This window comes from Mercenaria mercenaria, chromosome 2 (assembly GCF_021730395.1).
Source record: "Mercenaria mercenaria strain notata chromosome 2, MADL_Memer_1, whole genome shotgun sequence".
Classification (NCBI taxonomy): domain Eukaryota; kingdom Metazoa; phylum Mollusca; class Bivalvia; order Venerida; family Veneridae; genus Mercenaria; species Mercenaria mercenaria.
Window position 1 is genome coordinate 55,494,620 of NC_069362.1, and position 13,193 is coordinate 55,507,812.

The following is a 13,193-nucleotide window of genomic DNA, read 5'->3' on the forward strand; positions in this document are numbered from 1 at the left end:
GCTTCATCTGCCTTTATGTTACAGACTGCATGGTGTAGCATTAACAGCTGCTGTTATATAAAGACTGCACGGTGTAGCATCAATTGCCTTTATGTACAGTCTGCATGGGGTAGCAACAACAACTGCGTTTAATTACAAATTGCACGGTGTAGCACCAACAGCTGTCTCAATGTACAGTCTGCACGATGTAGCACATACAGCTATGGCGTACCGTTTGAGTCAAAAGTTCCCAGATACCACCAGTAGTAATAAAATTATACCTGCAGGTATAAATTGGAAATGTACCTGCAGGTATAAAATTGTACCTGCGGGTATAAAAATTGTGCCTGCGGGTATAATTTAATACCTGCAGGTATAAAAATTGTACCTGCGGGTATAAAATTACACCTGCAGGTATAAAAATTGTACCTGCGGGTATAAAAATTATACCTACAGGTATACCTGCAGGTACATTTCCAAGTTAAACATGCAGGTATAAATTATATCTCCACGTACAATTCTGATTTGTACCTGTAGGTATAAAAGTGTACTTGCAGGTACAAAAATTTACCTGCGGGTACACTTTTATACCCGCAGGTACATTTCTGATTTGTACCTGCAGGTATAAAAGTGTACCTGCAGGTATACTTTACACCTGCAGGTACAATTTTATACCTGCAGGTACATTTTTGTTTTACACTTACAGGTATATTTTTGTACCTGCAGGTATACAATTATACGTGCAGGTACAGTTTTATAACTTCTTGGTGTATCTCTTTACTTTTAACCCAAATGGTACGCCATATACAACTAACCTAATGAACAGAATGCACGGTTGAGCAGCAACAGCTGCCTTTACGTAAAGACGGTATGGTGTAGCAGGAACAAGTTTTGTTTATCTACAGACTGCATGGTATAGCATCATCACCTGCCTTTATGTACAGACTGCATAGTATTGCCCTAACAAATGTCTTTATATACAGACTGCACGGTGGAGCCATAACAATTTTAACTGCCTTTATGTACAGATTGCACGGTATAGAACAAACCAAATGTCTTTATGTACAGACTGCATAGTGTAGCCCTAATCACTGCCGTTATGTACAGCCTTCACTGCTTTTGCCCTAACAAATGCCTTTATGTACAGACACATGATGTATGCATGATGTAATCCTAAGAACTGTCTTTATATACACAGAGTAGCACCGATAAATGTCTTTATGAACAGACTTCATGATGTAGCATCAACAACTGCCTTAATATACAAACAGCACGGTGTATTGCTTTACGTACAGGCTGCATGGTGTAGCCCTAAAAACTGTTTTTATGTACAGACTGCATGATGTAGCATCAACAACTGCCTTAATATACAAACAGCACGGTGTAGCATTAACATCTTTCTTTACATACAGGCTGCATGGTGTAGTCCTAAAAACCGTTTTTATGTACAGACTGCATGATGTAGCATCAACAACTGCCTTAATATACAAACAGCACGGTGTAGCATTAACATCTTGCTTTACATACAGGCTGCATGGTGTAGCCCTAAAAACTGTTTTTATGTACAGACTGCATGGTGTAGCATCAACAACTGCCTTAATATACAAACAGCACGGTGTAGCATTAACATCTTGCTTTACATACAGGCTATATGGTGTAGCCCTAAAAACTGTTTTATGTACGTACAAACTGCATGGTGTAGCATCAACAACTGCCTTAATATACAAACAGCACGGTGTAGCATTAACATCTTGCTTTACATACAGGCTGCATGGTGTAGCCCTAAAAACTGTTTTTTATGTACAGACTGCATGGTGTAGCACCAACAACTGCCTTAATATACAAACAGCACGGTGTAGCATTAACATCTTGCTTTACATACAGGCTGCATGGTGTAGCCCTAAAAACCGTTTTTATGTACAGACTGCATGGTGTAGCATCAACAACTGCCTTAATATACAAACAGCACGGTGTAGCATTAACATCTTGCTTTACATACAAGCCACATGGTGTAGCCCTAAAAACTGTTTGTTTTTATGTACGTACAAACTGCATGGTGTAGCATCAACAACTGCCTTAATATACAAACAGCACGGTGTAGCATTAACATCTTGCTTTACATACAGGCTGCATGGTGTAGCCTTAAAAACCGTTTTTATGTACAGACTGCATGGTGTAGCATCAACAACTGCCTTTATATACAAACACTACGGTGTAGCATTAACATCTTGCTTTACATACAGGCTGCATGGTGTAGCCCTAAAAACTGTTTTTATGTACAGACTGCATGGTGTAGCATCAACAACTGCCTTAATATACAAACAGCACAGTGTAGCATTAACATCTTGCTTTACATGCAGGCTGCATGGTGTAGCCCTAAAAACTGTTTTTATGTACAGACTGCATGGTGTAGCATCAACAACTGCCTTAATATACAAACAACACGGTGTAGCATTAACATCTTGCTTTACATACAGGCTGCATGGTGTAGCCCTAAAAACTGTTTTTATGTACAGACTGCATAGTGTAGCATCAACAACTGCCTTAATATACAAACAGCACGGTGTAGCATTAACAAAAAGGAGGTTCTCTATTAGTGATCTAATACCTTAACATCTTGCTTTACGTACAGGCTGCATGGTGTGGCCCTAAAAACTGTTTTTATGTACAGACTGCATGATGTAGCATCAACAACTGCCTTAATATACAAACAGCACGGTGTAGCATTAACATCTTTCTTTACATACAGGCTGCATGGTGTAGTCCTAAAAACCGTTTTTATGTACAGATTGCATGATGTAGCATCAACAACTGCCTTAATATACAAACAGCACGGTGTAGCATTAACATCTTTCTTTACATACAGGCTGCATGGTGTAGCCCTAAAAACCGTTTTTATGTACAGACTGCATGGTGTAGCATCAACAACTGCCTTAATATACAAACAGCACGGTGTAGCATTAACATCTTGCTTTACATACAGGCTGCATGGTGTAGCCCTAAAAACTGCTTTTATGTACAGACTGCATGGTGTAGCATCAACAACTGCCTTAATATACAAACAGCACGGTGTAGCATTAACATCTTGCTTTACATACAGGCTGCATGGTGTAGCCCTAAAAACTGTTTTTATGTACGTACAAACTGCATGGTGTAGCATCAACAACTGCCTTAATATACAAACAGCACGGTGTAGCATTAACAAAAAGGAGGTTCTCTATTAGTGATCTAATACCTTAACATCTTGCTTTACGTACAGGCTGCATGGTGTAGCCCTAAAAACTGTTTTTATGTACAGACTGCATGGTGTAGCATCAACAACTGCCTTAATATACAAACAGCACGGTGTAGCATTAACAAAAAGGAGGTTCTCTATTAGTGATCTAATACCTTAACATCTTGCTTTACGTACAGGCTGCATGGTGTAGACCTAAAAACTGTTTTTATGTACAGACTGCATGATGTAGCATCAACAACTGCCTTAATAAACAAACAGCACGGTGTAGCATTAACATCTTTCTTTACATACAGGCTGCATGGTGTAGTCCTAAAAACCGTTTTTATGTATAGACTGCATGATGTAGCATCAACAACTGCCTTAATATACAAACAGCACGGTGTAGCATTAACATCTTGCTTTACATACAGGCTGCATGGTGTAGCCCTAAAAACCGTTTTTATGTACAGACTGCATGGTGTAGCATCAACAACTGCCTTAATATACAAACAGCACGGTGTAGCATTAACATCTTTCTTTACATACAGGCTGCATGGTGTAGTCCTAAAAACCGTTTTTATGTACAGACTGCATGATGTAGCATCAACAACTGCCTTAATATACAAACAGCACGGTGTAGCATTAACATCTTGCTTTACATACAGGCTGCATGGTGTAGCCCTAAAAACTGTTTTTATGTACGTACAAACTGCATGGTGTAGCATCAACAACTGCCTTAATATACAAACAGCACGGTGTAGCATTAACATCTTGCTTTACATACAGGCTGCATGGTGTAGCCTTAAAAACCATTTTTATGTACAGACTGCATGGTGTAGCATCAACAACTGCCTTTATATACAAACAGCACGGTGTAGCATTAACATCTTTCTTTACATACAGGCTGCATGGTGTAGCCCTAAAAACTGTTTTTATGTACAGACTGCATGGTGTAGCATCAACAACTGCCTTAATATACAAACAGCACGGTGTAGCATTAACATCTTGCTTTACATACAGGCTGCATGGTGTAGCCCTAAAAACTGTTTTTATGTACAGACTGCATGGTGTAGCATCAACAACTGCCTTAATATACAAACAGCACGGTGTAGCATTAACATCTTGCTTTACATACAGGCTATATGGTGTAGCCCTAAAAACCGTTTTTATGTACGTACAAACTGCATGGTGTAGCATCAACAACTGCCTTAATATACAAACAGCACGGTGTAGCATTAACATCTTGCTTTACATACAGGCTGCATGGTGTAGTCCTAAAAACCGTTTTTATGTACAGACTGCATGATGTAGCATCAACAACTGCCTTAATATACAAACAGCACGGTGTAGCATTAACATCTTGCTTTACATACAGGCTATATGGTGTAGCCCTAAAAACTGTTTTATGTACGTACAAACTGCATGGTGTAGCATCAACAACTGCCTTAATATACAAACAGCACGGTGTAGCATTAACATCTTGCTTTACATACAGGCTGCATGGTGTAGCCCTAAAAACTGTTTTTATGTACGTACAAACTGCATGGTGTAGCATCAACAACTGCCTTAATATACAAACAGCACGGTGTAGCATTAACATCTTGCTTTACATACAGGCTGCATGGTGTAGCCTTAAAAACCGTTTTTATGTACAGACTGCATGGTGTAGCATCAACAACTGCCTTAATATACAAACAGCACGGTGTAGCATTAACATCTTGCTTTACATACAGGCTGCATGGTGTAGCCCTAAAAACTGTTTTTATGTACAGACTGCATGGTGTAGCATCAACAACTGCCTTAATATACAAACAGCACGGTGTAGCATTAACATCTTGCTTTACATACAGGCTGCATGGTGTAGCCCTCAAAACTGTTTTTATGTACAGACTGCATGGTGTAGCATCAACAACTGCCTTAATATACAAACAGCACGGTGTAGCATTAACATCTTGCTTTACATACAGGCTGCATGGTGTAGCCCTAAAAACTGTTTTTATGTACAGACTGCATGGTGTAGCATCAACAACTGCCTTAATATACAAACAGCACGGTGTAGCATTAACATCTTGCTTTACATACAGGCTACATGGTGTAGCCCTAAAAACTGTTTTTATGTACGTACAAGCTGCATGGTGTAGCATCAACAACTGCCTTAATATACAAACAGCACGGTGTAGCATTAACATCTTGCTTTACATACAGGCTGCATGGTGTAGCCCTAAAAACTGTTTTTATGTACTGCTTGATGTACAGTCTGCACGGTATAGCAGCAACAACTGCCTCAAAGTTAAGACTACATGGTGTAGAAAAAAACAACAACTGCAAACAATGTAGTATGGAACGCCATAGCTGTCTTCTGATGTTGATATAGCACTTTATGCTGTACATTTACCGGTATATGAAATGCATCTACCCATATATACAGTGTTTATACATGTATATAAAAAGCTTAACACTGTATAGACGGTGCTTCCATTTGTATTTTCGGTAATTTTAACTGTGTATGGTTGTTTCAACTGTATATATGGTGCTTTTAATAGATAATGCGGTGATTCCATCTGCATTGTGGTCTTTTTAACTTTATATGCAATTCTTTCTACTGTGTATATGGTGCATTCAATTGCAAATGCTGTACTTATAACTTTGTATCGGAATTACTGTATGTGCGGTGTTTTCAACTGTCATATGTATATGAGGTACCTGCAACTGTTTGTGCATTTCTTTTAAATTTACATGCGGTGATTTAAACTTTATATGTGGCGCATTGTATTGTATATGTGGTGCTTTCAACTGTATATACGTTTCGTTTAATTGTATATGATGTATCTTTATATTTATATCCGGTGCTTTCAACTTTATATGCGGTGCAAATAAGATTATATGCAAACCACATTATGCGATCGGAATATTACGAAAGTTAACGAGTACTGCCGAAAACATTCGACATAGGATATTATTCGAGGGCATTCTCTGCCTCTTCTAGGCTGAACACCACTAAATCCGGCTATTTCATATAAAATCCACTTCCTTTATAACGTTTTTTCCCCTACATTTTCTAGCATATCAGATTTTCAGAGAATTACCATAAAGAACTATATCGCTACTTTAGAAAAACAAACAGAAAAGTGGGTGTTAACTTTTATATAAGAAAACTATTGTTCGTTAAATACAACCCGCTGAATTGACTCCTTTTCAGGGTACACTTCGAATTTTTGCCCCCGTCAATATTTGTTATAAATAGAACTTCGTGATTTTGGATGTCTGTAAATTATGGTGAGAGAAAATGATTATTAATTCTTTAGAAAATTTATACAACCGATACATGTAAAGTTCTGATGTCAGTTGGAAAACTAACTGCTGATAGCTTTGTATGATCAATAAGACACCTTTTCGCAGAAAAATTCAAATCACGGAAGGGTTCTGTGCTTGTTGATTGATACTCAGGAACAGATTCGCTATTTTGTGGAAAAAACGAGCTGGATGGGTCCCCATTCCGTTTATGTCCTGACGTTCAGTAAGGACTATTAAATCGAGAAATGCAATAAAATTAGGCGTTGTTCTTGCAGCGGGATCATTGCAGGCTGTTCAAAAAGAGCAAAATTGATGTTTTTGGCATGCTATTTTTCATGGATGGTGTAAACCTTTCGTTTTGATAACTTTCTTTAATCTTGTATGAGAATCCTGATCTTGCCATTAATTAAAAGCACAAAACATGCGCGCAATTTATAAAATGGCCACCCTAATTCTGCTCATAAGGGAAGTGCAATATTGCGACTCGCTACATGTAAGACCATCCGTGCCCAAAATTTTCGCATCTAAGTGTACCCTGCTACCTAAATTCTTACGCCGCCGTTTTTACCTAGCATGCGATAGGAACATGCCGATTTTAACAGAATGCTTCAAGTGATACATACTGAAACGCGGAAGAGTGAAAGAAAATACGATGCTATTGAGAAAGGGCACGAGGAAAGGGAAAAAAATTAGCACTATTTATATTTGGACTACTTGTGAATAGACCTGCGGAGGCTTACATTTGATTTGGTAGTGATCTGCCTATATGAAAAAAACTCTGTTTGAGTTATGGCCCTTTAATTACTCAAAAGTGAGAAAATTGACAGTGTTCGCTCTCTAACTTGGGCAATTCTTATCCAATGTTCACAAACCTTGGTCACACTGTTTATGGGCATAATATATCGGCCAAGTTCAATAACAATCCGAATTGTCATATACACATAATGTCGATTTCTGATATTTATCGGTGTGCATAACGTTACGAAAAGTGCCCTTGTATGAAATCCTATGTCAGATGTTTTCGGCGATGCTCGTTAATTTTCGTAATAAACTGGATCTCATAATGTTGTTTAACCATAATGAAAATTGCACCGCATATACACTTGAAATCACCGCAAATAAAGTTGTAAGTACCGAATATGAAATTGGAACCACTACACATAATGAAAACATAGGTGGGCCGGTGGTCTATTGGTAACATGCTTGACTGTCAATCCAGAAGTCCGGGGTTCGAATCCCGGTCCAGGTACTGGAAATTTCTGAGATGCTCTTGAGTGTCTCCCACCTAACTAAGAGGCCCGTACTGGTTCTTCCCAGGAAAGACGGCTTCGCATGTATCGGTGTTATACACCGGGCACGTTAAAGAACTAGACTGTCTATTCGCAAAAAGCTAGGCTAAGTAAGCCGGACAGGCCTTTATCTAAAAAGGTTCTTTCTATCTGTTTGGGGGCTTTATCTCACTCTGTCCCTCTGTGTCTGCTCTAGTAGAGGATGGATTTCGCGCCCTGTGTGGCTGCGTTTGTTATATGTAAAGCGCTTCATGAAAAGGGTGCTAAATCTGGTATAAAAGAGGACTAACGAAAGGTGAAACAACCTTATACCGTTAAAAGCACCGCATACACATTAGAAAGCATCACATATAAAGCTGAAATCACCGCATGTACAGCTGAAACCACCGCATGAAAATGTAAAACCAATCAATATACAATTGCAAGTACCACGTATACAGTAGAAGGTATATCATATAAAGTTAAAAGCAAAGCATATGTAGTTTAAAGCATCGCATATAAAGTCAAAAACAAAACATATACAGTGAAAATCACCGTAGATACAGATAAGAGCACCCCGTATACAATTAAATCCGCCTATAGTTAAAAGTACAGTATAGGCCTACATAGTTAAGCATATAAAGTTGAAAGCACCAGAAAAACAGTTGAAACGATCACATACAAAGTTAAATATACTGCACAATCAGGTGAAAGCATTGCATATACATCTGAAAGGACCGCATATAAAGTTAAAAACACCGCACATACTGATGAAAGCATCCCATATACAGTGTTAAGCTCATCATATACATGTATAAGCACTGCACATACAATATACTGATATATGTACAGCATAAAGTCCAATATCAACATCAGTAGACAGCTATGGCTTTCCATAGTAGTACCAACAACTGCCTTTATCTACAGACTGTTGGTTTAGCACCAACGACAGCCTTCATCTACAGACTGTTGGTTTAGTACCAACGACAGCCTTTATCTACAGACTGTTGGTTTAGCACCAACGACAACCTTCATCTACAGACTGTTGGTTTAGTACCAACGACAGCCTTTATCTACAGACTGTTGGTTTAGCACCAACGGCAGCCTTCATCTACAGACTGTTGGTTTAGTACCAACGACAGCCTTTATCTACAGACTGTTGGTTTAGTACCAACGACAGCCTTAATCTAGAGACTGTTGGTTTAGTACCAACGACAGCCTTTATCTACAGACTGTTGGTTTAGCACCAACGACAGCCTTTATGTATAGATTTCACGTTGTAGCACCAACAACTGTCTATATGTTCAAGTTGCATGGTGTTGTACCAAAATATGCTTTTATATATGGACCATGTAGTACCTAAGACTATCTACATGTACAGACTGCAGGGTGAAACACTAGCAACTGTATTTGAATGAAAGTAAATCTGTCAGGTTTTCATTCTAAATCATGTCTACCCCAACTGCTTTGTCTTTGTCTTGTCACATATTTATGATCAGTTATATTAATATGAAACCATTGTTAGGATTAAAAATGCTTCTTGAGGTGGCCATGAATATTCTTAAAGTCATAATTTGACAAATTTATGAGCTTAAAACTTGACGATATATGATTTATTTTACTGTGGAGACAATTTATGAACAAGTTAAAGTGGCTGTCGTTGGTTAGAGAACCCATATAATGTTGAATATATCACAAAGGTTATCTTTAAACCGCTCTCATTTCTGTTAAAATCAGTCGTAAATTATTACTGAAATAAGGTACTTAGCAATAAATGACCAGCTCATTTTGACAGGGCTATAATAAACTGGCGTCATAACATTTTAAGATGACAGATCTTGAAACAAAGAAAATATTTTAATTCTTCTAAAACTCATGTTGACATTTATAACAGGAATTTGTCATACTCGGTAGTAAACTCATTTGTGCACAGTTGTTTAACTGGTTTTCATTTCCTAACTATTTTGGTGGAAAGACTACTTTACGTGCGCGCACATTTCACGTGTTAAAGTGTTTTTGCACACGTAAATAAAAACGTGCACAAATACATTTTAAAGGTAAATATGTAGATGCAAGTTTATATGAAGGTGCACACGTGAATATACGTTTATTTATAAAAAAAAAATACACGTAGATGTATACTGAACAAAACAGCTTAACCGCCATTTGTCGTTTTACACTCTGAAGTTCTTTCTATGTCGCTGATAAATTTTCAAAATATTTACAACATCAAACAGTGACATGATTTAACTTATTGTTGAGTGCTGAGATCTGTCTGCAAAGAGACTTTCCTTGGGAAATAAAAATGCTGGTCTTCGTGAACTGGTGGTGTTTCAAGACAAGTAAAGTAGGCCTATCCTTTTGGTTAATCAGGAAGAGATAGTAGTGACTTTTGTACATTTCTTTGGAGGTTGTCCTACAGCACGGGTTTGACTGTATTTGTTAATGAGGAGCTACATAATGTTTCATAGATATTCGATGTCTCAACCATGTTTTAGCAGTGGGAGATGGTTAAGGGAGTTCATCACTTCTTAAGACGCACTAAATTACAACATAATATAACACATATCCGAATAAGATTATGTGGGATAAGACCGTGACTCTATCATTTTTTAAAAAGATTTTTTATTTATGCTAGATCTAACTGATAAAATACTGTTTTACCAGTGAGATATAATCCATATCACTCACTGCATATCACTCACTGCTTTGCCGATCTACTTGTACATTGTGTATAAATTTTAAATTATTTGCTTAAAACAGGATGAAAATTGTAGTCGCACTTTGTTCTTTATAGTATATTTCTCGATTTAAATTATTTTACTCAATGAGAATATCATAACGTTATGTAGCAAGAAATAAAATAAAATGGAACTTTATGTCGTGTGCATCTTTCAAACGTCACAACACGTCTGACGTCATGTTCGTTTACGCGCGTTTGTTTCCCGCGCTGAGATTAAAAGTTGTTGCAAAATGCATATCTCAACGTAATTAAGCATAAAATAAAAAGAAAATTTGTTTGTTTTTCGTGAATATAGAATATCTCACCTCAAAGTGAGAAAATTTCCACTACGCGCTCATGAAAAGATTTGAAATTTTCTCACTTCTCAGTAAGATAATTATATTCCATATTCACTCAAAACATACAAATATCCTCTATATATTGTACTGTATGGGAGACCGGGGTTAGTTCGGCCTCGGGGCATGTTCGGCATAATAATAATATATAGCGCGTGAACCAAAATAAAGAGGTGTCATCAATATTGTGACATTATTTGTGAAGCTTTTATCAACGTAATTACAAAAATGGCCGCCTTGTGATGGTTTATGTCGTTTTGGAACCGAAACTTTATTTTTTCCATTGGTGAGTAAAATTTACACATCTATTTTAGTTTTTACTTTTCTCGAGAACCGCAAAGATGCAGACTAAACTTTTATATATATTATGTTTTATCAAAGATTAATGGGCTTTAAATATAAAACCATCTACATTTCATTTTTCTGCACCATGCAAGGAGGTGTCACGTGACCATTTCGTAAATACTATCTGGGGCTAGTTCGGCCTTTTTGAGAAGGGGAATGTTCGGCATATAGCCGGACTTGCACCGCACTAACAATCCATTGGCCGGCATATTTTACTAAAGGTTATTGTTTTATTTCTCATATTTATTTCACTAAAGTATTTGTTCACATGCAGATCTAGCATGTTAAAATGAGCCGTGCCTGGCTGGTCTGGATCCTTGCTGGTCGCAAACCCACTATGTTGGTTTTCTCATGGCACGGCTCAAATAATGTCTGGCCGTGATTTATGTTAAGATTCTCATTAGCAAGCTTTTAACGTCTAGTAGAATTATAGTCGTGCATGGGTTAGATTTTCACTTGAGGAATGCTGTTTAGTTTTAGTCTTGAAACAGTCGCTATAGATCTGCTTGTAACTATAATTAAATTTATAACATAACTTTTTACATACATTTATTTCAGAATTACATCATGGTGCGTACGTACAAGACGAAAAGTAGCGACACCACATCAGAAGACGTTTGAGAAAAGCGTTAGATCACTACAACAGTACTTCTGATGGATACAAGTAAACAAATCAGTTGCTTTGTGTACCATGCTCAACCCTACAAGATTATGTGAAAAAAAAAATCAACAAGTCACCCGAGTCGGATAGAGCTACATCAGATATGAAATTCGGGTACCAAAGACCCAGACAAGTGGAAGACTACACAAAGCAAGTCACACAAAACAACGACACAGACAAAAGGTCTACCGAAATTTAACAAGCCAATAAAACAGTCAAGAAAAAACAAAATCAATTCAAAGGGTAAATCGACCAGAAAACAAAAAGAAAACTCTGACAGTGGTGACGGATATTTTTGCTTAGTATGTCTTGACAGCTGGGCCAGCAGTAGACCCAACGAAAAATGGATCGAGTGCACTGTTTGCAAAATGTGGGCACATGTGGAATGTGCAGACACAACAGGCATGTTGTTTTACAAGTATCATAACTGTGATTCTGATACAGTTTAGAGCAAAATGAAAAAAAGTATATTGAGAGAGTTTTTTCACGTTCAGGGATTTTAGACTTGCAGAAGAGTTAATTGTTCAAGTCCAATGTTCAAGTTCATGTTCAATGTAAATATAAACACACATGCTGATGTTCAAAGCAATAAAACTATATGATGTAAGAGTTATAGATATGTTTTAATTTGTCAATCTACAGATTGGTTCCGTGATATACTAAACATTGCATAATAAAGTCTCTACAAGCCGAACTTGCCCCGTGGGATGGCCAAACATGCCCTTTCGCGGGACAAGTTCGGTCACCTTGACCTGATCACTTTGAACAGAAATTACCCTAATGAAGATACAGAAACACTATAAGGAATAGGGGGAGTAGTACAGTCCCATTATACTTTACTTAAATATGCATTTTTCAGAGATCTGGCTATATAAACCATTTATAAATTGTGATTTTTCTAAAATGGGGCCGCACTAGCCCCGATATCCCCTACTCGTCTCGTTACCGCCTAAACAGTTACCCCCGAGTCATATATTTCCATTCGCAACGTCAACCAGTGGAGTTCTTATCACTTAAAAACAGTAGAGAGTAAAACGAACGAAATATAGGACATTTGAGTATACTTATAACGCTTGCGACTTCTTTGGTAGAAATATGTATTTTCCGTTCACATAGGCGTAACTATTCAAATAAGTAGCTAAATTGTTTGATTAAAAGTTTCTATATAACAAGAACATGCATATTAACTGAATGTATAGCTGACTTATATATATATAATTATCAAGAACAAGTTGATCTTAAACTGTATGCATGATTTCAAGAAAGTGCATTTAGTAATTATGGCGATATATAGCTGTTTTATTCAGCCTATATAATAATGCTCGGTGCATTTCTAATTTTTATGTGTACG